Here is a 23,333-nt window from a genome sequence, read left to right as displayed (position 1 = left end):
AAGCTGAGTCTGTTTGCAAATGTTAAATGCTTTGCATTCTCTGCACACTGTGTCACCTTAGCAAAATCGTGAACTAAAGGAAATCTCCCATCAGATTGAAATTTCCCAGTTTTGTTCCCCATTTCCAACACTGTATGTCTTGATCCTAGCTGTCCTCTGTGTACAAGCTATATTTTCCATATCCAGTTAGTATGACAATGATTCAAGTTTTCATTACGTTTTGGACTTGCTAACATATTGCTCATATCAAGAATCTGTCAAACAAATGATAGTTACAACACAATGTAAACAGTTTTGTGCACATGATTAAACTTATCATGAATTTACCTGTGATAAGTTAATTAGTTTGAATCATTATTTTATATGATCTTGTCCTTTCTGTCGTTTTTTCTTTTTGTGAACACTCTTCTACTACTCACTCACACCATCTTTACTCAGGGGCTGCAACCAGGGGCAGAAATACACTAAGGAGGCAGAAGCCAGATATAAGTCTCAGATATGATTTCATATAAATTTGCTGGAGCCTCTCCCAGTTGATGAGTCACAGGATCATGTGACTAGGCTCTGTGTCTGGTGTGCAGACTCACTGGACCTGAGGACAGTTGATAAAATAAGACTCAACTTCAAACTGCTCCCATCTTGGGATGATGCAACACAGAGGAAACTAATCTAGTCCAATATAGTTTGGCACTTCGCCAAAGATCCAACAATGCAGTTTAAGTTGAAATGGTCCATTTGAAGTCCTGCTGATTTGCCTCTCCTTGAATCCAAGCCACATTGAGGAAAAGTTGGCCCATTATTAGCCACTCAATGATGCTTCCTGAGAAACTGTTTGACCTGGTGTAACCAAGACGCTTATCGGAGGACAACACTATCTATCGCTGCTGGGAAGGCCTGCTGGTACACCAAGCTTATGTTTTGTTATTGGAAACCACTGGATAATGCAGTAAAAATCTTGCCAGCTCTTTTCAAAACTCTTACAATCATTCATACATTTGATTTATTTATTGTCACTATATTCTGTTAGAAAATACAATGGAAAATGTAGGATTGTGCCACAACCAAATGGAATGGTAGCTCAGTGGTTAGCACTGATGCCTCACAGCGCAAGGGACCTGGGTTCAGTTCCAGTTTCAGGTGACTGTCTGTTGGAGTGGTACATTTTCCCATGTCTCTGTGGGTTTCCTCCAGGTGCCCTGCTTTCCTCCCACAGTCTGAAGATGTGCAGATTAGGTGAATTGGCCATGTTAAAGTGCCCATAGTGTTCAGGGACCTAGGTTAGGTGCATCAGTCAGGGTTAAATGTAGAGTAATAAGGAAGGGGAACAGGTTTGGGTGGGGATATTATTCAGAGGGTCAGTGTGGACTTGTTGGGCTGAAGAGCCTGTTTCCACACTGTAGGAATTCTATAGTTTCCCGACGCCATCTTAAAACACAGAAAAGTAAGCCAAAACATAGAACTTACTTAAAGGCAGAAAAGGAAAGAAATAAAGGAAAAGTGTTCAAATTTGCAGTGCTTCTTGTTAAGTGCTATACCATTGTGCCAGGCATGAGTCCCATTCACTGTGCCACCACTGCTGGAATGAAAGTTGTCACTTTTTGGTGCCATCTCACCTCCATTGACATCCTTGCCACTCTGAATCCTCGCAGGACCTCGCCAATGCAGATGCCACTGATGCTGGCAGGTACCATACCAGCCCAAACTCAACTCCGCTACTGCCATGAGGCTGCATTGTGCCCACCTCGCAATGCAGCTGCTGCCAATGCCACCGAGTCTCGTGTTGTACTAAAACCTCGCCTCTGCAGCTGTAGTCCTGAGTTGGCACTAGGAACGTCTCGCCAGTACAGAAGCTGCTGGGAACGCAAACTTGCTTCCGACATTGCTGCAATGAGCTGGGCCCACTCGAGTCCATGCTGAGCTCACTCATCACTGCTGACCGTGCTCTTCAACATGAAGCAAGTAAAATAAAAGAGAAAAACAGAAAAGAAAAACAAAAGTTGGTGTTCAGCAAATAATCTTAAATACAGAGTCATATTAATGTCAGGGACATTGCCCAATCCATTAGACATTTCACCATCGGGTTGGGGTTCGTGAGACCTAGGGACAGAATAGTGCCACATAAAGATCACCAAGTGTTGTTGGAAACATGGGAGATGGGTGAGATACTAAGTGTGTATTTCGCATCAGTGTTTACTGTGGAGACGAATATGGAAGCTAGAGAACATGGAGAAATAATAATATCTTGAAAAGTGTCTAAATTACAGAGGAGGTGAGCTGGATGTCTTAAAATACATAAAGGTGTATAAGCCTTGGGAATGATGAGGCGCATCCCAGAACTTTGTGGGAAGCTCGGAAAGTGGTTGTTGGGCCCCTTGCTGAGATATTTATATCACTGATAGCCTCAGCTGTGGAGCCAGAAGACTGGCTAATGTGGTTCCGTTATTTAAGAAAGGTAATGAAAAGCTGAGGAACTATAGACCACTGAGCCTGATGACAGTGGTGGGTAAGTTGTTGGAGGGGAGTCTGAGGGACAGCATTTACATGGAAAGTCAAGGACTGATTAGGGATAGTCAATATGGCTTTGTGCTTGGGAAATCGTGTCTCACTAACGTGATTGAGTTTTTTTGAAGTGACAAAGAAGTTTGATGACGGCAGAGTGGTGGACTTTGTATGGACTTCAGCAAGGTGTTCCACAAGGTTCCACAGGGGAGACTGGTTAGCAAGGTTAGATGACATGGAATTCAGGAAGACCTATCCATTTGGATACAACATAAGGTTGAAGGTAGGGTACAGAAGCTGGTGATAGATGGTTTATTTTTGGAATGGAAGCCTTATGAACAGCAGTATGCCACAAGGATCAGTGCTGAGTCCACAGAATTTTGGCATTTGTACAATTAATTTAAATGTGATTATAGAAGGAACGCTTAGTAATTTTGCAAATGACATCAAAATTAGTTGTGTTGTGAATATTGAAGAAGGTTATCTCAAAGAACAATAGGACCTTTATCTGATGGGCTGAAGAGTGGCAAATAGAAATTAATATAGGTAAATGTAGGTTGATGCATTTTAGTAAGGTAAATCAGGGCAGGCCTTATACACTCAATGGTCAGATCCTGGGCCTGTTGCCAAACAAGCAAAGGTGGTAGTGCAGGTCGATAGTTCCTTGAAAGTGGGGTTGCAGGTAGATGGGAGGTGAAGAAGACTTTTGGTACATTTTCCTTTATTGGACAGTGTAGAAGTTCAGATGTCATGTTACAGCTGTACAGGACATTGCTTAGGGCAAGTTGTAAGTTTGCTCACTGTGTTAGAGAGTTTATTTTCAGACATTTCATCACCATATTAGGTAACGTCATCAGTGAGCCTCCGGTGAAGTACTGGTGTTATGCCCAGCACATTTCTATTTATGTGTCTTAGGATGTGTGATATCATTTCCGAATCTTTTTTCAGAGGATGGCAGATGGGGTCCAAATCGATATGTTTATTGATGGAGTTAAGATTAGAATGCCATGCTTCCAGGAATTCTCGTGTATGTCTCTGTTTAGCTTGTCCTTGGATTGATGTGTTGTCCCATTGAAAGTGGTGTCCTTCTTCATCTGTATGGAAGGATACTAGTGATGGCAGGTCTTTTTGTAGTTAATTGGTGTTCATGTGTCCTAATGGTTAGTTGTCTATCTGTTTGGACAAATCTTCTCAAAAATCACTAATTGCTTAGGGCAATTTTGGAATGCTGCATTCAATTCTGGACTTAAAACGGAATACAGGGGCAACATTTTCATGCAAAGGATGGTATGCATACAGAATGAGCTGTCAGAGGAAGGGGTGGAAGCGAGTACCACCACAACATTTAAAAGGCATCTGGATGGGTACATGAATAGGAAGGGTTTAGAGAGAATAGGACCAAATGGACAGTGAAGGTTACTTCAGATTACAACAGGACCTTGATCAGATGGGCCAATGGGCTGAGAAGTGGCAGATGGAGTTTAATTCAGATAAATGTGAGGTGCTGCATTTTGGGAAAGCAAATCTTACAGGATTTATACACTTAACGGTAAGGTCCTAAGGAGTGTTGCTGAACAAAGAAACCTTGGTGTGCAGGTTCGGAGCTCCTTGAAAGTGGAGTTGCAGGTAGATAGGATAGTGAAGAAGGTGTTTGGTATGCTTTCCTTTATCGGTTAGAGTATTAAGTACAGGAGTTGGGAGGTCATGTTGCGGCTGTACAGGACATTGGTCAGGCCACTGTTGGAATATTGCGTGCAATTCTGGTCTCCTTGTATAGGAAAGATGTTGTGAAAATTGAAAGGGTTCAGAAAACATTTACAAGGATGTTGCCAAGGTTGGAGGATTTGAGCTAGAGGGAGAGGTTGGGGCTGTTTTCCCTGGAGCGTCGGAGGCTGAGGGGTAACCTTATAGATGTTTACAAAATTATGAGGGTCATGCATAGGATAAATAGACAAAGTCTTTTCCCTGGGGTCGGGGAGTCTAGACCTAGAGGGCATAGGTTTAGGGTGAGAGCGGAAAGATATAAAAGAGACCTAAGGGACAACTTTTTCAGGCAGAGGGTGGTACGTATATATGGAATGAGCTGCCAGATGAAGAGGTGGAGACTGGTACAATTGCAACATTTAAAAGGTATTCGGATGGGTATATGAATAGGAAGGGTTTGGAGGGATATGGGTCGGGTGCTGGCAGGTGGGACGAGATTGGGTTGGAATATCTGGTCGGCATGGACGGGTTGGACTGAAGGGTCTGTTTCCATGCTGTATATCTCTATGACTCTAAATGCTAGCCAATATGATTAGATTAATTTAGGATTAATTTAGCTGGTCAGCATGGACCAGTTGGACCAAAGGGTCTGTGTCTGTGCTGTACAACTACATGACTCAAATGCAGCTGGCATGTGACTTTGTTTTAATCCATAATGAGATCCTGAGAGACTATTTAGGATATGGGTCTAATGATGTTACCATGCAAAAATGTCTACTAGCTGAAGCCCAAAAGGTCTACAAACAGACATTACAACTGGCTTTATCTTGGAAAATGGCAGCAAGTGGAGCATATGAGTTGCAGGGTATTCTGATGGAAGTGGACACCCTTGCCAGTCCAATTTATCTTGAGGAACACCACTTCAATAAGGGCAATTGCATGGCCTCACATAGGACACATCCTGAACAGAGGGACTGTTGGTCAGCCCACAGCAAAACCCCAGTCAAAGCCCAGCTTCGGCCAACATTGAAAATTTTCTTCAGGATCCAGGTTGGCAAGCTACTGTCTTGTGGACTTGAGACAGCAAAAGATTCCCACTTAACCTAAGTTGAGTAAGAGAAGTCTGAGGGCAGTATCCAGGAGAGTATACAGCCTGCAAAGTTGACCAACAACAGGTTTGGATGAGTTACATTGCTTAGCAACATCCAAATCAGAACTAATTAAACATCTGGTTAAATGCTTCCCCAATTCTAATGGAGGTCGATTCCAGCACAGCGATTTCAGTGATCACAGAACCAGTTTGTAACAAAATTCACTATGGCCTCGAAACCTTAAGTTTACGCAAAACATCAGCTATACAGTGGAACATTTACAGATTAAGGGTGCAACTTTTGTCTGGTCTTGTATGAAAAAGCAGCTGGTTCAGTTAACACTGATTGTAGTAAAATGCTCAGGTCCAAGCTTGATGGGATGACATTGGTTGAAAAAGATTCAGCGTGATCGGATCAACATTTTTCGCTTATACAATGGCTGCCTGAGTGAAGTCCTAATTAAATATCTTGAAGTTTTTCAGGAAGGTCTGGAGGCTATCAAAGGAGCCAAGGCCACCTTGATGTTGACTAGAAAGCAATTCCATGATTGTGCAAGGCCTGCCCACTGCCATTTGCCTGAAGGACGGAAGCAGAGGCAACAAACATAAGGTGGGAAAATGATGGAATCGTCAAACCAATCCAGTTGGTGGAATAGGCAGCACTGGTCGTATTGGTTGTGATACCTAACAGGTTGGTTCACCTTTGTAGGGATTTTGAACGCATGGTAAATTGATTATTGAAGCTGGATAAACAATGAATCTGTCACAAAGCTGTTTGGGGGGTGTGCACGCAGGGGGAGGGTCTGTCCTCCATGAAGTCACACATGAGCCATGCTTACTTACAATTGTGGTTAGATGAGGATTCCCCCAATTATGTTACAATTAATACTCATAAGCATTTGTACCAACTTACGGGACTGCCTTTGGGGTATGATCAGCCTATGCTATTTTTCATTGAATGATGAAGAACATTTTATATGATCTACCCTAGGTCACTATTTATCTAGATGACATGCTAATAACAGAATTAATAAGGAGAACTTGTAGCAAAATTGGATATAGTCCTTCTCTGAGGTGGGTATAAGCCTTAAAAGGGAAAAATGTGTGTTCCTGGCACCCCAAATGACCAACTTGGACAACAGTCAATAAGACCAGATAATATCCAATGGAAAATATAAATGAAGGTGATTGAACGTGCCCGAGATCCCATCTCAGTACCAGATCTTAAGTCTTTATTTGAGTTGATGAATTATTATGGAAACTTCATACATAACCTTGCCTCCATCTTGGCACCTTTGCTTTGACTTTTAAAAAGGGTCAGCCTTTAAACAATTGCCAAGCCATAGTTTTCAGGGAAGTAAGAAACAGCTATCATCCTCTAAGATGTTGGCATATTGTGATCCCAAGCGAGATCTAAAACTAGATAACATTCCTGATGAAGGGCTAACGTTCGAAACGTCAACTCTTCTGCTCCTCAGATGCTCCCTGACCTGCTGTGCTTTTCGAGCCATCCTTTTCAACTCCAGATCTTGGTATTGACATGTGATGCCTCCCCATATAGCATCAGGGTAGGTGCAGAACGTAAATTTGCCCAGATAGGGAAGGAAGGCTTGGCGGTCATACTTGGAATCAGTAAGTTCTACTAATGCCTTTATGGATGTACATTTGTAATAATAACAGACCACAAACCCTTGCTAGGTCTTCTTAAAGAGGACAAGGCAGTAGCACCCATAGCTTCAGGCTGAATTCAGTGGTGGACCTAATACTAAATATGTAAAAGTTGGAACACCATCCAGGAGGCCAACTAGCAAACGCAGATTCATTGAATCATTTCCCATTACAGATACGCTACCACTGATACCGATGCTGGAAGAATCCACAATGTTTTTAAACTTTCTGGAAGCACTTCCAGAGAGCTCACAATCTGAGACTTTGGACATAGAAAGATGCGGTGCTAGCAAAAGTGAAGTAGCTGGTAGTGATGAGGGAAATCCAAAGGGCCATCATAACTAGAATTGAAACCTCTCTGAACTCAGAGAGACCAGATCTCAGTCGAGGATGGCATGTTATTATGGGAAGCAAGTGTGATTGCCTTGAGCAAAAGTCACCACCAGATTCTGGCTGAACTCTATGACATTATCAGGGGTAAACAATATAAAAACGTTGGCGAGACTTTAGGTCTCGTGGCTAGGATTGGATGCAGACATAGCTGTGTTGGTGAAATAGTACCAACAAGGACAATAATTACCACCAGCAGTTCCCCCACATTCATGGGAATGGCTGGATAAACCCTGGACTCGGTTACTCATCGACTATGCAGGTCCTTTCTCGGGTCAATGTTTTTAGTCATTGTGGATACCCGCTTAAGATGTTTGGAAGTGCATAGAGCTCATTAATCAAACACATGAACAATGAAAGAAAAACTGCACACATCTTTTGCAATCTATGGACTCCCAGAAGTATTGGTCACAGATAATGGGCCATTGTTTACCAGCAGGGATTTTGAGCATTTCACACAGTTGAATGGTATGTGCCATCTAAGGACAGCTCCATACCATCCATAATCCATTGGTCTGATAGAAAGAGCAATCTAAATTCTGAGGCAGACTTAAAGAAACAGCCTACAGCCTCACTAGATGTGAAACTGTCCTGGTTCCAATTGGTTGTAGGACTGCCCTAATGCAACTACAATGATATCTCCAGCAGATTTGCTAATTTGGAGAAGACTCTGCACCAGGTTAAATATGATATCCTCGGATCTTGTGGGGGTTGGGTGCCGGATGAAGTGGCATCAGGAACTCCTATGCCAGGCAAAAGACTCCAGTAAGCAAGAGAGGCAGTTTATTTCAAGGGACAAAGTTCGATGGAGGAACCACAGGGATGGCCCTGTATGGGTAAGAGGCATAGCTGATGTGAGGTCAGGTGCAGAGATGTTTTCATGTGCAGGTACATGAACTATAGGAAAGCTGCAAACTCGCAAATGGCACAGGAGCAGTACTTAGCCGGCTCCCCCATTGCTTTTTTGGCTAATTCCGAATCTGTAGGTTTTTTGTCTCCATTAGGCATTGAAGATATCTCGCTATCTGAGATGCACATAGTAGGTGCCATCGCCTTGATACCTTTGCCTCCTGAATCAGGGAATGAATTTCTTCCAAGACTGTCCAGCCACAAGAAGTGAGTTAATGCGTATTACATACCACCTGTATCAGAGGCAGAGTTGGAGGAAGCTAGCCCAGTTTTCAAACATTCCAGGAGAAACTACACAAAAAGAACTGGCCTGTGTCCTCAGACTCAAAAAGGGACCATGTATATATTGGGGGTGGGCATTTGCACTCACTTTTTGATTTCCTCAAAAACCTCCTTCTCTGTTTCTGGTTGCATTTCAGTCCCATGCTCCTGATTTTCGGACACCCAGTACGGAAGGGGGAGGGGAGGTCTGAAGACCTCCTCTTGGGTCTGTTCCTAGGCCTGGCCAAACTGGCCATAAACAGGTCCAGGCAGCGGGCCATGGAAGGGGTCGTTAGGGCTGACTGCCTTCCCCTTTTCCACGGTTACATTAGAGCCCGGGTGTCTCTGGAGAAGGTGCATGCGGTGTCCACCAACACCCTTGAGCTATTGAGGAACAGGTGGGCACCGCAGGGAGTGGAGTGCATTATTTCCCCCTCCGACTCTATTTTGATTCAATCCCTGCCCTCCCCTTCACTGTTTGATTACGCAGCATTGCCCTTTGATGTGAAGGGCACTGCTTGTCACTGGCCACTTGGGTGTTTCTTTTCTTCCTGGTGGTGGAAACTGAATAAAGATTCGTGCACCTTGTGTCTTTCACTGTGTCTCACACCTGCACACACACAATGTGGGTGCGGGGGGAAAAATAAGCACTACCGCAGTTAGGCGGTAGTGTAGGGGTAATGAAAAAAAAGGAAAAAAAAATTGGAGTGTATTTTGGTTTCGTCCCCTTTAAGGACATAAAAAGACGGGCCTTGTATCGACTGCTGCTGCATACCATCCACCTCTTCTCCCTCATCCACTGCCCGGACACACCTTCGCATGCCCATTTGCCACCGGGTGGTGGGGAGCCCTAGTGGAGGGCTGTCTACATGGGAGTCCTCCCCCTTTCTCTCGGGGATTTGGGGTGGAGGGTGTTGTACGCAGTGCCCCCCTGCAACGTTAGATTCCGGTGGTTCACAAAATCCCAGCCCAACTGCTTGTTCTGTGGCGCTGTGGAGTCAATGGACCATTGATATATTGGGTGTGGGCGCTTGCACCCTCTTTTCGATTTTCTAAAAAACCTCTTTTTATGTTTTTGGTTGCACTTCAGTCCCACACTCCTGATCATCGGGCACCCGGTACAGAGGGGGGGAGGGCAGGTCTGAGGACCTCCTCGTGCGTCTGCTTCTGGACCTGGCCATAACTGGTCCAGGAAACAGGCCGTGGAAGGGGTTGTTAGGGCCGACTGCCTGCCTTTTTTCTGTTAGAGCCCAGGTGTTTCTGGAGAGGGAGCATGTGGTGTCCACCAACACCCTTGAGCTGTTCAGGGAGAGGTGGGCACTGCAGGAAGTGGAGTGTATTATTTCCCCCTTCAATTCTCTTTTGATTTAATCCCTGCCCTCCCCTTCACTGTTTGATCACGCAGCATTGCCCTTGGATGTGAAGGGCACTGTTTGTCACTGGCTACTCAGGTGTTTCTTTTCTTTCTGGTGAAGAAAATTGAATAAAGATTTGTACACCTTGTGCCTTTCACTGTGTCTCATACCTGCACATACAAACATGGCTGCTGGGGAAAAAGTAAGCAAAACAAAAGGTGTATCAGACATCCTGTTCACCCTGAGAGTTGGTTCTGAGGGACCTGCATCAGTATCAAGGACTCTCCATGTGTAAATAATGGGGGACTTGGTGATGGGATATCAGCCTCTGTGGAGTTATTTCAGGAAGATGTTGAGAAGATGTTACAACTTATGACAGAATCTCGAGCTGCGGAACATGGTTTCAGAATAAGGGGTAACTGATTTAAAGGTGAGATGCAGAGGAATTTCCCTTCTGCCAGAGGATGGTGAATGTCTGAGAGTTGTAGACGCTAGATCACAGAAAATATTTAAAGAGGAGGCAGATATCTGCAATATTTTAGAAAAAAGCTTTGAGACATATGAAGCATTGAGACATATGAGGGGAGGGGAGGAGTTCCTGAACTGCCTGGAACCACCCAGTCAGTGTATCTTGTTTTAAAAAAATTAAAAATAAACTGGAGCGTCATAGATTCTGTTCATTAAGAACTGGCTCTGAGGGAGCGAGATCAAAGATAAGGACTCTCCATATGTATATAAAGGGGGACTTTGTGATGGGATAATTGCCTCGCTGGAGTTACTTCATCTCCCTTCATTTTTGTCCGAATATGTCATGATTGGGCCACAAGTGGTCTTTAAAGAATCTTGTCTTTCTTTCAGAACATAAAATCCTACAAAAAGAATGATTAAGTTCTACTGTGTACTGCTTGTGTGTGTAGTGGAAGCTCCAATTAAGGTGGGAGTTGGATTACTACCTGACAAGGAAGAGTGAGCAAGAGTACAGAGCGAAGGCGGGGGAAGGGCAGTAGGGCATGGTCTTTTGAAGCCCCATGCTGACATGACAGACTCAACGGCTTCCTTCTGTGATGTAACAATTCTGTGATACTGAAGTAGCAGTACTTCACTCCTTGCACCCTGAGTGTTTGCACTTCCCTTAATATTTTCATGTAAACAATGTTGCAATCTTTTACCTTAAGTTGTTGGTTTCAATTAAACAAGTTGGTTCTACACATATAGAACTTGATCAAGCCATTTTGTCATCTGAGAAATGGCTTTAGTTATGGGTAGTGACCAAATAGTTTTTGTGAAAGCAAAACAATTCTTAATGTACCGTCCTCTTTAAATGGTAAGTGATCTGTACTTAACATTTCTGCTTTGTTAAATTAAAATCTAAAAGCCAGAATCCCTAGGTATCCCTCTACATTTGTGCCTTTTCTGAATATTCCTGTTTTATGTTAGTCCCTAAGTAAACCAATTCAGCTGCGTAATCTCTGAATGCCCTAGTTTGGAGGTGGTTTATCTGTGTATATTTACCAAGAGATGTTAATTCCTGTGTATGCCTGACCAGCCTCCTCTGTCACAGCTAAAACAGATTTAATTTGTTCATGAACAACAGACATTCTGGCACATATTTTGAGTAATTGGAAACACAAATGATTGGAGTGGTGGCGATGAATCAGTGATGGAAAATAAATGACTTTTGGATGTTTGATATAAAATAGGAAAACAAGAGAAGAATTATCAACATACACTTTCTTTTGGTGCAATTGTAATGCCCCCTACCTCTGGACCCGGAAGCCTGGGTTCAAGTTCACATAATAAAACAGATGTGGAGGCTTTCAATAGGGTAAAAATAGGTTTACAATGATGTTGCCTGGATTGGACTGCATTAGCCATAGTCGAACGTGGGTGCTGCAGATGCTGGAGGAGCATCTGAGGAGCAGGAAAATCAAAGTTTCAGGCAAAATCCCTGATGAAGGGTTTTACCCGAAATGTCGATTTCCTGCTCCTCGGATGTTGCCTGACCTGCTGTGCTTTCCCAGCACCACTCTAGTCTTGACTGTATTCGCCATAGAGAAAACTTAGGTAAACTTGGACTATTTTTGCAAAAGCACCGGAGGTGGTGGGGCAACCTAACAGAGGTACAGAAAATTATGAGGGGCATGGATAGGTGGAGAGTCAGTGTCTTTCTTCCAGGGTGGAAATGTCAAACACTGGGGGGCTGAGTTTTAAGGTGAGAGCGGAAAAGTTCAAAGGAGATGTGCAAAGAAATTTTTTTTACACAGACGGTGATGGGTGCCTGGAACGTGCCGCCAGGTGAAGTAGTAGAAACAGATATGTTAGCCAAGTTTAAGAGGCATTTAGACAGGCACATGAACAGGCAGAGAATACAGAGATACAGAACAAGTGGAGGAAGATGGGATTAGTGCAGAATGGCATCAAAATTAGCAAGTTGGGCCAATTCTGTATTGTGCTGATCTATGACTTAAGTCCCATCTGCTCTCATAATGTAAATAGCATTTTGTACAGGCTGATAAAAAGAAAACAACAGACCCCAGAAATGGGATTGTTAGAGTATGCTTACAACGTACTGCTCCTCCTCAAGCCTGATGAATCAGTCCTCCTCCATGTTGAACACCACTTTATGGATACAATGTGGATGATCAGAATGTGGAAGGTGCTCTGAGTGGGGGACTTGAATGGCCACTGAGCCAGACGTGTCTAAAAGGGCCTGCATCAAATTGTGAGTGAATCAACACGAGGAAATAAAGGCACTTGACCTTATCCTCAGTAATCTACTTGTTACAGATGCCTCAGATTAGTAGAAATGACAATCACACATTCCTTGTGAAGACCGAGTCCCAGCTTCTTCTTAAGTATACCCTCCATGGTGTTGTGTGCCACTACACCATGAACAAGAGGGATTTCAAACAGAGCAAATCAAGACTGAGCTTCCTTAAGATGCAATGAGCCACCAGCAGCAGAACTGCATTTAACCACAATGTCTTATAGTACAGGTTATCTCCCATTAGCAATACTGCAAACCAGTAGGCCAACTCTCATTTAATGTAGAGTATGAGGCAATATGCCCAGAGCAGCACAAAGTATCCCCAAAATTGAGCTGACAGCCTGCTGAAAGTATAACATAAGGCAATTGTCATGAGAAGCAGCTCCAGTAGCCTTTGGTAGAGAGAGCTAAGTGATCTCACAACCAAGAGATTAGATCTACTCTTGGAGTCCTGGCACATCCAGTCATGAATGGTGGTGGCCATGTAACAAACTCACTGGAGGAGGAGGATTCACAAATATCTCCATCCACAGGGTAGCCCAACATATCAATGCTGAAGCTCTTGTAACCACGTTCATTGAAAGATGACAAGTGTACAATCCATCTAAGTCTCCCTTTGAGGTCCCCAGCATTATATCTGCCAATTCAATTCAGTAATGTATAATAATATCGGAGATGAACATAAGGTCTGAACTTAATAAAACATGAGGACTAGCAGTTACTAAGACCAGGCAAAGAAATCTGTTTGCCAAAAGTCTTTTTTTTATTCCCAGTTCAAAAGGTTGTGTTTCCATGAAATAATGAAATGCTAAATGAGGTAAATTTCAGTTAGTGACCTGGTTTGCCAACAGATGCTGTCAGACTTGCTGAGATTTTTTTAAACAGTTATGGTTTTGGTACGTTAAAGTTCTTAGCTTTTTTTTAAACCATTCACTTTGTGCTTATTTACAGGTTGCCAGCCTATGGCTTGAATTGCATTCAAACACCTGGGATCTTCAATTTAAAGGCTGCCAGCTTCTGTGACCTACACTCCTTTTTAGTGCAGATAGAGAGGCAGGTGCTTTTCATAGCTGGGAGCACTGAGCAGTCAATGAGTTGGACATGTTGCTGTGCTGCACCATGTCATCTTAATGTCACATCTGTAACACGTACCAGCAGTTTATGCAGAGAACACAGTGTGTGCTTCAACCAATTAGCTGTGTTTGAAAGACAAAGGGAAGGAATTAATAACAGATTCAAGGAGACATCAGTCAGTCAGAGATTACCACCACAATCAATTAATGCACTCATAGGAACAACTGGGACCCACAGCACAGCCTCAGAGTGAATGGATTTTGTTTCAAACTCAGATGAGAAGGAATTTCTTCAGCTAAAGGGTGGTGAATATCTTGTGCAGAATGCTGTGGAAGTTAAGTTGTTGAGTGTATTTAAGACAGAGGTACAAATCCTGTTGATTCATAACGGGATGAAGGGTTACAGAGCGAAGGCAGGAGGATGGGCTTGGGAAGCATATTAGCAATGACAAACAGTAGAGCAGACTTGATGGGCCGAAAGGCATAATTTTGCTCCTTTATCTTATGGTCAGTCTGGTAAATGCGCCACAATTAGTTCTGCAGGTCAAGTAGAAGCAATGCAGGCGTTGCAGATATGTTTTCAGTAAAAAAATTAACTGCACAATAAAGATTAGTGTTCGTACTGTTAACAGTCCTTTTATTAACTCTCCATAATTAATGGTCAATCACCAAGAACTATCTGGTTTCCTAATTGGACAACTGGGAGAATTATTTGTTGAAGGTATAGGTCACAAATCTCCCTGTTCTAGCAAATTTGTAATTACCTTTGTTACTTCACCCTCAGCTTGTTGAGAGAAATCATACTGCCTTTGATATTTTGTGTTTGAACCTTCTACAATTATTTCCCCTAACATTTTACCACACTCTTGCATATGCATTACGAATTCATCTGCATGCTTAGTAATAAGCTCTTGTACAATTAAATCATTGGACACGTTTGTAGGTTTGAGTCAAAATTCCCTGAATGTATGGATCCTGTCTGTATAGATTCTTGTGCATATCTCTATTGGCATCTCATTTACATCAGCCATTTGCCAGATGTTACAAATCACCGGATCAAAAGACAAAATACACCTGCTGATAAAATTAGAATCCGGGGAACATGTGCTAATACGACCACATGATAACAAAATAAAGTGCCCAACTTAAACTCAATCCAGTCCGTTCAAAGTCCCTCTTTTAAATATTCGGTAAACCCACTCAAAACAATTGTCCCATTCTTTTGCCTAAACAAACAAATAACTCTGGATGTTTTCAGGGTAGTACAGGAACCCTATGCATCCCCTAGGAATTCAGTGGGGTATTCTCCTAATTTGACTTCTACTATGGGTCTCCATACACTGTCCTATCTAGCATTACACATCCATACAGAGAGGCCTGGCACTATCATGACCTCACATCGAAGAACAGTGGATAAAAAGCAGAGGACTGCTTCCCTTACTGGAACCTGTCGCACTGGTCCCTCTAGTGGCAGATCTCTGTATCGCTGTTCTGATTCTTGTCCTCGTCCCTACTCTCGTGTTGTGCCTGTGCAGAGCGGCAAGGTGTTCTATAATCCCGAGCGAAGTAATCTAGTCGGCCACAATTATAACACTGCACCTGAGGTCTAGTGTCCCCTTGTGATTGTCCTCCACCTCAACCCACAGGCACTGTAGATGGGGGTGCAAAACCCCAAAGATTAACATCACCACAAAAATTAACACCACCTCTTCCTTTACCTCCTTCAGTTCTTCACACTGGACCAGCATTAGGACCTTTAATAAGAAATATGTTCCCACTCTTACTCCCTTTGCCTTTACTTGCCTTTTGAACTTCCTTCTCCCAAGCTCAAACCGGTCGCCTTACTATCTATACCTTATTATGTGTAATATCTACAGGCTCTCAATTCTCACAGGCCTTATTACCCCTTCTGGAGCGTGTGTTATTCAAGGTTCTGAACCAATTCGAAAAATCACATCCAGTTAACCTCGTACAATGCATGTCCTCAAAACCTTGAGTAAAATGAATCCAATCTGCACATGCAGTCGGATGTTCCATTTTGTTTGCACCTACTCCTTCATATATTTCAATTCCCCCACTCTGAGGAGTGGGCAAGCAGTCTGAATCACAGGGCGCACACATATTAGCATTCATTTTACATCTTTATCATCAAGCCCATGTAAAAGTCTTTACTGGTGATTGTTTTAAAAAGAAATAAGGATCTGCAGTATGTTCAAAAGTACAGATCGTTTTAACGATTGCCCCTTACTGCACTACCATTAAGCAGGATTGGATAACGAACTGACTGAGGATCCTGACCTTCTCTGCACTCAGTAGTCACAGGTTTCATCAGGGCGAGGGTAGTTTCTGATGAATTTGATGCTTCTGAAAGAGAGATAAGATCCAGTTATTGTCACCTGGGGCATACCACTGGGCATTCACTTCTGTCTCCCGTTAATCCATTCCATTATCACTATCTCCATCAGACATAACTCTCCCAAACACAGACTTTTTTTGTACTGCCAGCAGTATGGCAGCATGGTGGCTCAGTGGTTAGCACTGCTGCCTCACAGCACCAGGGTCTTGGGTTCGATTCCCGCCTGTTTGTGTGGAGTTTGCACATTCTCCCCGTGTCTGCGTGGGTTTCCTCCCACAATCCAAAGATGTGCAGGCCAGGTGAATTGGCTATGCTAAATTGCCTGTAGTATTAGGTGCATTAGTTAGGGGAATGGGTCTGGGTGGGTTGCTCTTCGGAGGGTCAGTGTGGACTTGTTGGGCCAAAGGACCTGTTTCCACGCTGTGGGGAATCTAATCAGAGATCTCAATTTATCAATCTCCTGCTGGCTCAATGAGAGATCAGCCACAGAAATTCTATTTTCTCTGCCTACTTGACACAGGACTTTTAACAACAGCCTGCAAATTGTCCACGTCTCATTCACTGTTTGCACGCCATACATCTTGGTAAGCCTTCTCACACTGTGTTTGAAACTGATCGATTTACAACACATTTATCTGACACCTTCATTCCTGTTCTACCACTTTTCAACATGGACAACTTCTCATTGTCTTAACATAACTTCTCATTTTCTAGCTCTTTTCCCCATTAACTGCTCCAAATATCTATCATTGTTGCCTTATTAAGCTTAGAAGTGCACTTTCCTTACACTCTACGCGCTCCAGGAGTGTTGCTGAAGAAAGAAACCTTGGAGTACAGGTTCATCGTTCCTTGAAAGTGGAATCTCAGATAGATAGGATAGTGAAGAAGGCATTTGGTATGCTTTCCTTTATTGGTCAGAGTACTGAGTGCAGGATTAGGAGGTCATGTTGCAGCTGTACAGGACATTGGTTAGGCCCCTGTTGGAATACTGTGTGCAATTCTAGTCTCCCTCCAGTAGGAAAGGTGTTGTGAAATTCGAAAGGATTCAGTAAAGATTTAGTTTAAGAGGGGAAAGATTTAAAAGGGACCCAAGGGGCAACTTCTTCAAACAAACGGTGGTGCGTTTATGGAATGAGCTGCCAGAAGTGGTGGACGCTGGTACAATTACATTTAAAAGGCATCTAGATGGGTATTTGAATAGAAAGGGTTTAGCGACATATGGGCCAAGTGCTGGCGAATGGGACTAGATTAATTTAGGATATCTGATCAGCATGGATGAGTTGGACCGAAGGGACGTGCTGTATATTTCAATGACTCTCAAATCTGACCCATGGGTCCCAAAATCCAGTCTAAATTAGTGAAGTGTTTCTGGGATATAGGTAAAGCAGTGTTACTTCTGCAATCGTAATTACTTATGCAAGGTAAATGAACTCACACCAGTGTATAATTGTTTCAGCCAAGAGCTGAGTCAACAAGAATGAAAACTATGTGAAGGAAATATATATTTTTTTTGTATTAGCTAACATGTGCATACAAGAATGAAATGTGCCTGCAAACAATGGTAGATGTTACAGACAAATAGATAAGGTGCTGTGAGGGGAGGGGGTTAAGCTAGATACGCCTGTACAAACAGTAGTTATAAGCAACTATTTCCCACTTCTAAAAAAACAAGAACAAACCATAATCAAGAAGTCATGAGGTCATAACAAGTAAGGGAAACAGATGGTAGTGAAGGGGGATATACCTAACAATGGCCTACAGCAGGATGTGGTCAAATGGCCTTGTGAGGCCAGAGATAAACATTTTGTCATGGACAAGGCCGGATGAGTTCAGAGATGAACAGCCGGGTTTGGATTAGAAACAGATGTAAACAGGGGAGGAGCAATGGGAGGAGAGAAGAGAAACAAATTATATAAATATTGTGTACTAGTTGAATTCAGTGTGTGTCCCCCTGCCTTGTGGACAGTGGACACAACCCCCCTCTTGCAAGAGCGTAATAAACAATACTACTGATTCAGATCTTGTCTCGGACTGAAATTATTGAAGTGAGTGAGCTTTGTTTCTCACATGCTTGACCCACTTGGTCCACTAATTAGGCACTTTCTTAGAATGCCTTCCCATTCTTGGCAATCTACCATTCTCTATCCTTAATTCTTTAGGTGTTGTCTAAGAGATAAGGGGAGCGAACTGGGATTAAAGTCCAGCTTTTGTGAAATTCCATCCCAATCCCCTGTCCCCAGTCACATTGACATTCTATGAGACAAGTCTTAGCCTTCTTGTGGCTGGCTATAGTTTACCCTTACCCTTTCAACTAAACTAGCTTAACTTCACAAATTCCACCGTTTGTTTGTCTCACTCAGCAAGCAGGAGAAAGTGAGTCTGCAGATGCTGGAGATCAAAGTTGGTGGCTGGCTATAGTTTACCCTTACCCTTTCAACTAAACTAGCTTAACTTCACAAATTCCACCGTTTGTTTGTCTCACTCAGCAAGCACTCAATTTTTTTCCAATCTCTGGTCAATCCACCTCTATCCTCAGAGATCTGTTTGAATCCTGGACATCATGTGTAGCAGCGGTCCTCATAATTCAGGCTCAGGCTGTATGTTTGAGAAGTTAAAGGTTTGTAGGTTCGACTTTGGAGCAATTTAGGGTCACCTCTTATCGAAGCCTCTCCAGGAGCATAAGAAGATGTTAACCGAATGGTGTACTTAAACCTTTTCTCCAAGTGCTCTTCCTTTGTGCTAGAGAGGAAAGACACAGAGTTGATTTGGAATTTAATTAAACTCTCCTTTATTTAACACTTCAGGTATCAATATAAAACATATCTTTGTTGCAACATTTACTTCTTACCTCTAACAACTCCAATTTTAATTCCATTTAACATCATTTTAACATAATTTACATTTAACTCTAACCTGTAATGTAACTCTAATAAATTTGGCTTGAAACATGTACCAGGAGAAAGTGAGGTCTGCAGATGCTGGAGATCATTCCTGAAGAAGGGCCTGTGCCCGAAACGTCGAATCTCCTGTTCCCTGGATGCTGCCTGACCTGCTGTGCTGTTCCAGCAATAAAGTTTCAACTTTGAAACATGTATCACCCCAACTCGAATGAAGCAACAAACCTTTGCTGCTGGTGTAGACCTTGCCTTGCTCTGAAGGCAACTTCAGGGCACATATGTCACAAATGTGTCTTGAATCCTCTCTGAGGAAGTAAATTCTTTGTACTGCTAACTTTATCCCAGAATGAACTTTCTCTTCCAGAAACTTCTCTGGCACTCAGCCAGTGAATTGACTGAAACCTGATCACAATGATCCCATACAATGGAGTTCACTGAGAAACAAATCCCAAATGTTTATATTAAGTTGCAAGCAGTCACATACAATGCTCCATATAAGGTAATAGTGGTGCCAGTGTGTCTAGCTATTTATCAACCAGTCTTTTAACAGTTTCATTCATGTAGCTTCAAGCCACTTACTCTCAGGCATGGCTAATTGCTGTCAATTCCTGTACAAATTTGCCCTTGCCCTTCAAGAGTTTATTCCAGAGATATTGCTGCTTCTTTCTGCACCTAACAGCTTATTCTTGTTGATTCTTTCAATCCATGAACAGTTATTACAGCTCTGAAGTTTATAATATCACAACCCTGCAACATTGCATCTATCTCAGTGTACATCTCGGTGCATCGGTAGCATGCCTGCAAATATAATGATCCATCATTGCATCTATATCTGGGTGTAAGTGAGGACTGCAGATGCTGGAGATCAGAGCTGAAAATGTGTTGCTGGAAAAGCGCAGCAGGTCAGGCAGCATCCAAGGAGCAGGAGAATCGATGTTTCGGGCATGAGCCCTTCTTCAGGAATCTCCTGCTCCTTGGATGCTGCCTGACCTGCTGCGCTTTTCCAGCAACACATTTTCAGCTCTATATCTGGGTGTACCCATTATTCTGTCCATTAGCGAGTGCGAGCATGTGTGTGAAATTCATTGATCAATGTATGTACACATCCATCTCTATCCATCAGTTTATACATGTGAAATGTGAACAACATACCTGGGTCATGTTAAAAAGAATGACATTCAAATTAACTTCCTCACAGCAGGAATGAAGGTCAGATGATTAAGTAAAACCCTGACACCAAATTCAAACAATAAGCTGACCTTTCCGTTGCAGATGTTCTTATTGTGAATCATGATGCCACTGGTCTAGTCAACTCATGTGGTTTGAGTGTCTGATGAATAAATGGTCTTTCTGGAACATTTTGGGGTCAATTATAAGCATTGCAAAGTCTGGTTAAAAGCAACTGCGAAATAGTGCAAGGTTGCATGCTGTATTTGGAATTGCATTGTTCAAGATTAGAAAGCGTGAGAGCAAACATCAGTTTTGAAGATGTCTCTATCTGTGAAGCTGGTCACATTGCTGCTGCTTATTGCAAATGCTATCTGCAAAGTCTGGTTTGAAACATCAGGATCCCAATCTGCAGGAACCTGGATTTCTTGTTGAATCTATGGAAGCACAATGCTACGTAATGAACAAGACACTTATCCATCTGTAAATTATTGGGTGGGTTCAGAGATCAAAACCTCACTTACTGAGTCATGAAGAAGGTAGAATGGTGACATCAGAAGCTGAGAAAATAAAAAAAAATGAAGTATTCAATATCCCATTGACAAGTAAACAAATCTGAAGATTTGAGAGAAGACACAAATTGCATCTTAGCTAGAGTCAAGAACCTACTACACTCTTTTGTTCTATGTTCTATACTGTCTCAGGGCACAAGCTTCTCCCTTTAGAATTGAACTGAGGAGAAATATTTTCACTGATGAATATTAATCTTTGGAATGTTCACACCCAGAGCACTCCTTGAGTATACGAAAGGTGGGGATTCATACATTCTGAGATGTAACAACAGCAATTAGAAGATATTCAGCTTAATTCTATGTTGATTCTTTGTGAAGCAATTCAGTTAGTCTCAGTTACTGCCCTTTAGCCCCATAACGTTGCAATCATATTTATTTCAAGTGGGCATTCAATTTTATTTCGAAATTGCTGATTATTTCTGCTTCCATCTCCCGAGTAAGGAGTGGGTGTGAAGTTATTACACTCACTGTGCAAAAAATGTCTTCTCAACTCCCCTGTATCTCTTCTGCAAAAACTTTAAACTCATGGCCCTGTCTTCCACCTAGAATCATAGAAACCCATTTGGCCCAAGTCCACACTATCCCTCTGAACAGCATCCCATCCAGACCCGCCCTCCCTACCTTATCCTGCAATCCGGCACTTCCCATCGCTTCTCCACCCAGTCGGAAAATCCCTGGACGTTGTGGGCAATTTAGCATGGCCAATCAACCTAACTGCACGTTTGGACTATAGGAGGAAACTGGATGACGCTGAGATAACCCATGCAGACACAGGGAGAATGTGCAAACTCCAAAAAAACAGACTCCCGAGGCTGAAATAGAATGTTGTGAGGTGTTGTGAGGTAGCAGTACTAAGCACTGAGCCATCCTAGTCCTTGTATACTGTATCTGATTCTATTATAATCTTAAAAATCACAAACACCAGGTCCAACAGGTTTAATCGGAAGCACACTAGCTTTCGAAGCATCGCTCCTTCATCAGGTGAGAATGGAGGACTCAATCCTAAAACACAGAATTTATAGCAAACATTTACAGTGTGATGTAACTGAAATTATACATTGAAAAATACCTTGATTGTTTGTTGAGTCTTTCATCTGTTTGAATACCATGATAGTTTCACTTCTTTCATGTGTAAATCACAAAACCTTTTTTTAAAAGTTGCATTCTCAGGTTAGCTGTAACGATGGGAGATAGCTAGACAATATGTTGAAGGTGTTAGCCCCCTGTGTTCTCTGTCTATGCCATGATGTTTAGATTGATTCTAATCAAAAAAGTAAGATAACGGAATTTTACATGAATTGATACAGTTTTTGAGCAAAGTACAATGTAACTGTGCAAGTACAAATTCACCCCACAAAATATATGTGCATGTGGGTCTTTGTCTGTGTGTATCTGTCTGTCTGTGTTGGGGGTTGTGAGTGTGAGAGAGAGTGTGTGTGTGTGTGCGCGCACGTGTGTAGTGAGTGTAGAGTGTCTTAAGTCGGTGGCGGGGTGCATGTGTGGGTGTGGGAGTGTGTGTACGCGTCTGGGGTGGGGGGTGTGTGTGTATAGTGCAATGGTGGTCACCTGTAATGTGACATGGACCCAAGGTCCCGGTTGAGGCCCTCCCTATGGGTGTGGAACTTAGCTATCAGCCTCTGCTCGGCCACTTTTCGTTGCTGCCCATCGCGAAGCCCGCCTTGGAGGACGGCCACCCGAAAATCCGAGGTCGAATTTCCTGGACCACTGAAGTGTTCCCCAACTGGGAGGGAACATTCCTGTCTGTTAATTGTTGTGCAGTGCCCATTCATCCGTTGTCGTAGCCTTTGCTCGGTTTCCCCAATGTACCATGCCTCAGGGCATCATTGCCTGCAACATATAAGATAGACACCGTTGGCTGAGTCACATGAGTACCTGCCATGTACAAGGTGTCCCCACGCATAATGGTGGTATCCATGTCCACTCACTGACATGTCTTGCAGCGGCTACCGTGACAGGGTTGTATGGAGTTGTCCTGAAAGCCGGGCAGCTTGCTACGAACAATGATCTGTTTGAGGTTAGATGGTTGTTTAAAGGCAAGTAGTGGAGGTGTGGGGAAGGTCTTGGTGAGGTGGTCATCCTCATTGTGTTGCAGGTCACAAAGAACATGGTGTCGTTTTTCAGCTCCTGGGCAGCGCTGAACAACGAAGTGTATCCTGTCGGTTGCAGCACAATGTCCGTCTCCTGAGGAGGTAATTACGGTTCCTTGCTGTGGCACATCGGAACTGGCGGTCGATGAGTTGGGCATCGTACCCTGTTCTTGTGAGGGCATCCCTGAGTACTTCCAGGTGCCCATCACATTCCTCCTCATCTGAGCAGATCTGGTGTATGTGTAGGACTTGTCCATAGGGGATGGCTGTTTTAATATATTTTGTATGGAAGCTGGAGAAGTGTAGCACTGTGAGTTTGTTTGTGGGTTTGCGGTAGAGTGTGGTGCTGAGGTGCCCATCCTTAATGGAGATCCAAGAATGAGACGGATAGTTGAGAGTAGTCCATGGTAAGTTTGATGGTGGGATGAAACTTGTTGACGTCACTGTGTAGTTTTATAAGTGACTCCTCACCATGGGTCCAGAGGAAGAAAATGTCGTCAATGTCCCTGGTGTATAA

General features: G+C 43.0%; 1 long non-coding RNA gene across 6 annotated transcripts in view; it reads right to left on the bottom strand.

The window, feature by feature from the left end:
* LOC122541309 overlaps positions 1-23,333 on the bottom strand; it is a 68,842-nt gene that overhangs the window by 14,545 nt on the left and 30,964 nt on the right. For 3 of the 6 annotated variants that reach the window (XR_006309563.1, XR_006309560.1, XR_006309565.1), the window contains 3 exons: positions 20,661-20,696; positions 16,015-16,080; positions 1,614-1,943 (listed from right to left, as the gene is read on the bottom strand). This is a non-coding gene — a long non-coding RNA (uncharacterized LOC122541309). Of the gene's footprint in view, positions 1-1,613; positions 1,944-12,439; positions 12,587-15,231; positions 15,244-16,014; positions 16,081-20,660; positions 20,697-23,333 lie in introns of those variants that run through there. The other 3 variants (XR_006309561.1, XR_006309564.1, XR_006309562.1) reach the window with 3 other exon arrangements.

Source organism: Chiloscyllium plagiosum, chromosome 37 (genome assembly GCF_004010195.1).
Source record: "Chiloscyllium plagiosum isolate BGI_BamShark_2017 chromosome 37, ASM401019v2, whole genome shotgun sequence".
In the NCBI taxonomy this organism is placed as follows: domain Eukaryota; kingdom Metazoa; phylum Chordata; class Chondrichthyes; order Orectolobiformes; family Hemiscylliidae; genus Chiloscyllium; species Chiloscyllium plagiosum.
This window is presented reverse-complemented; position numbering and strand designations above follow the sequence as displayed.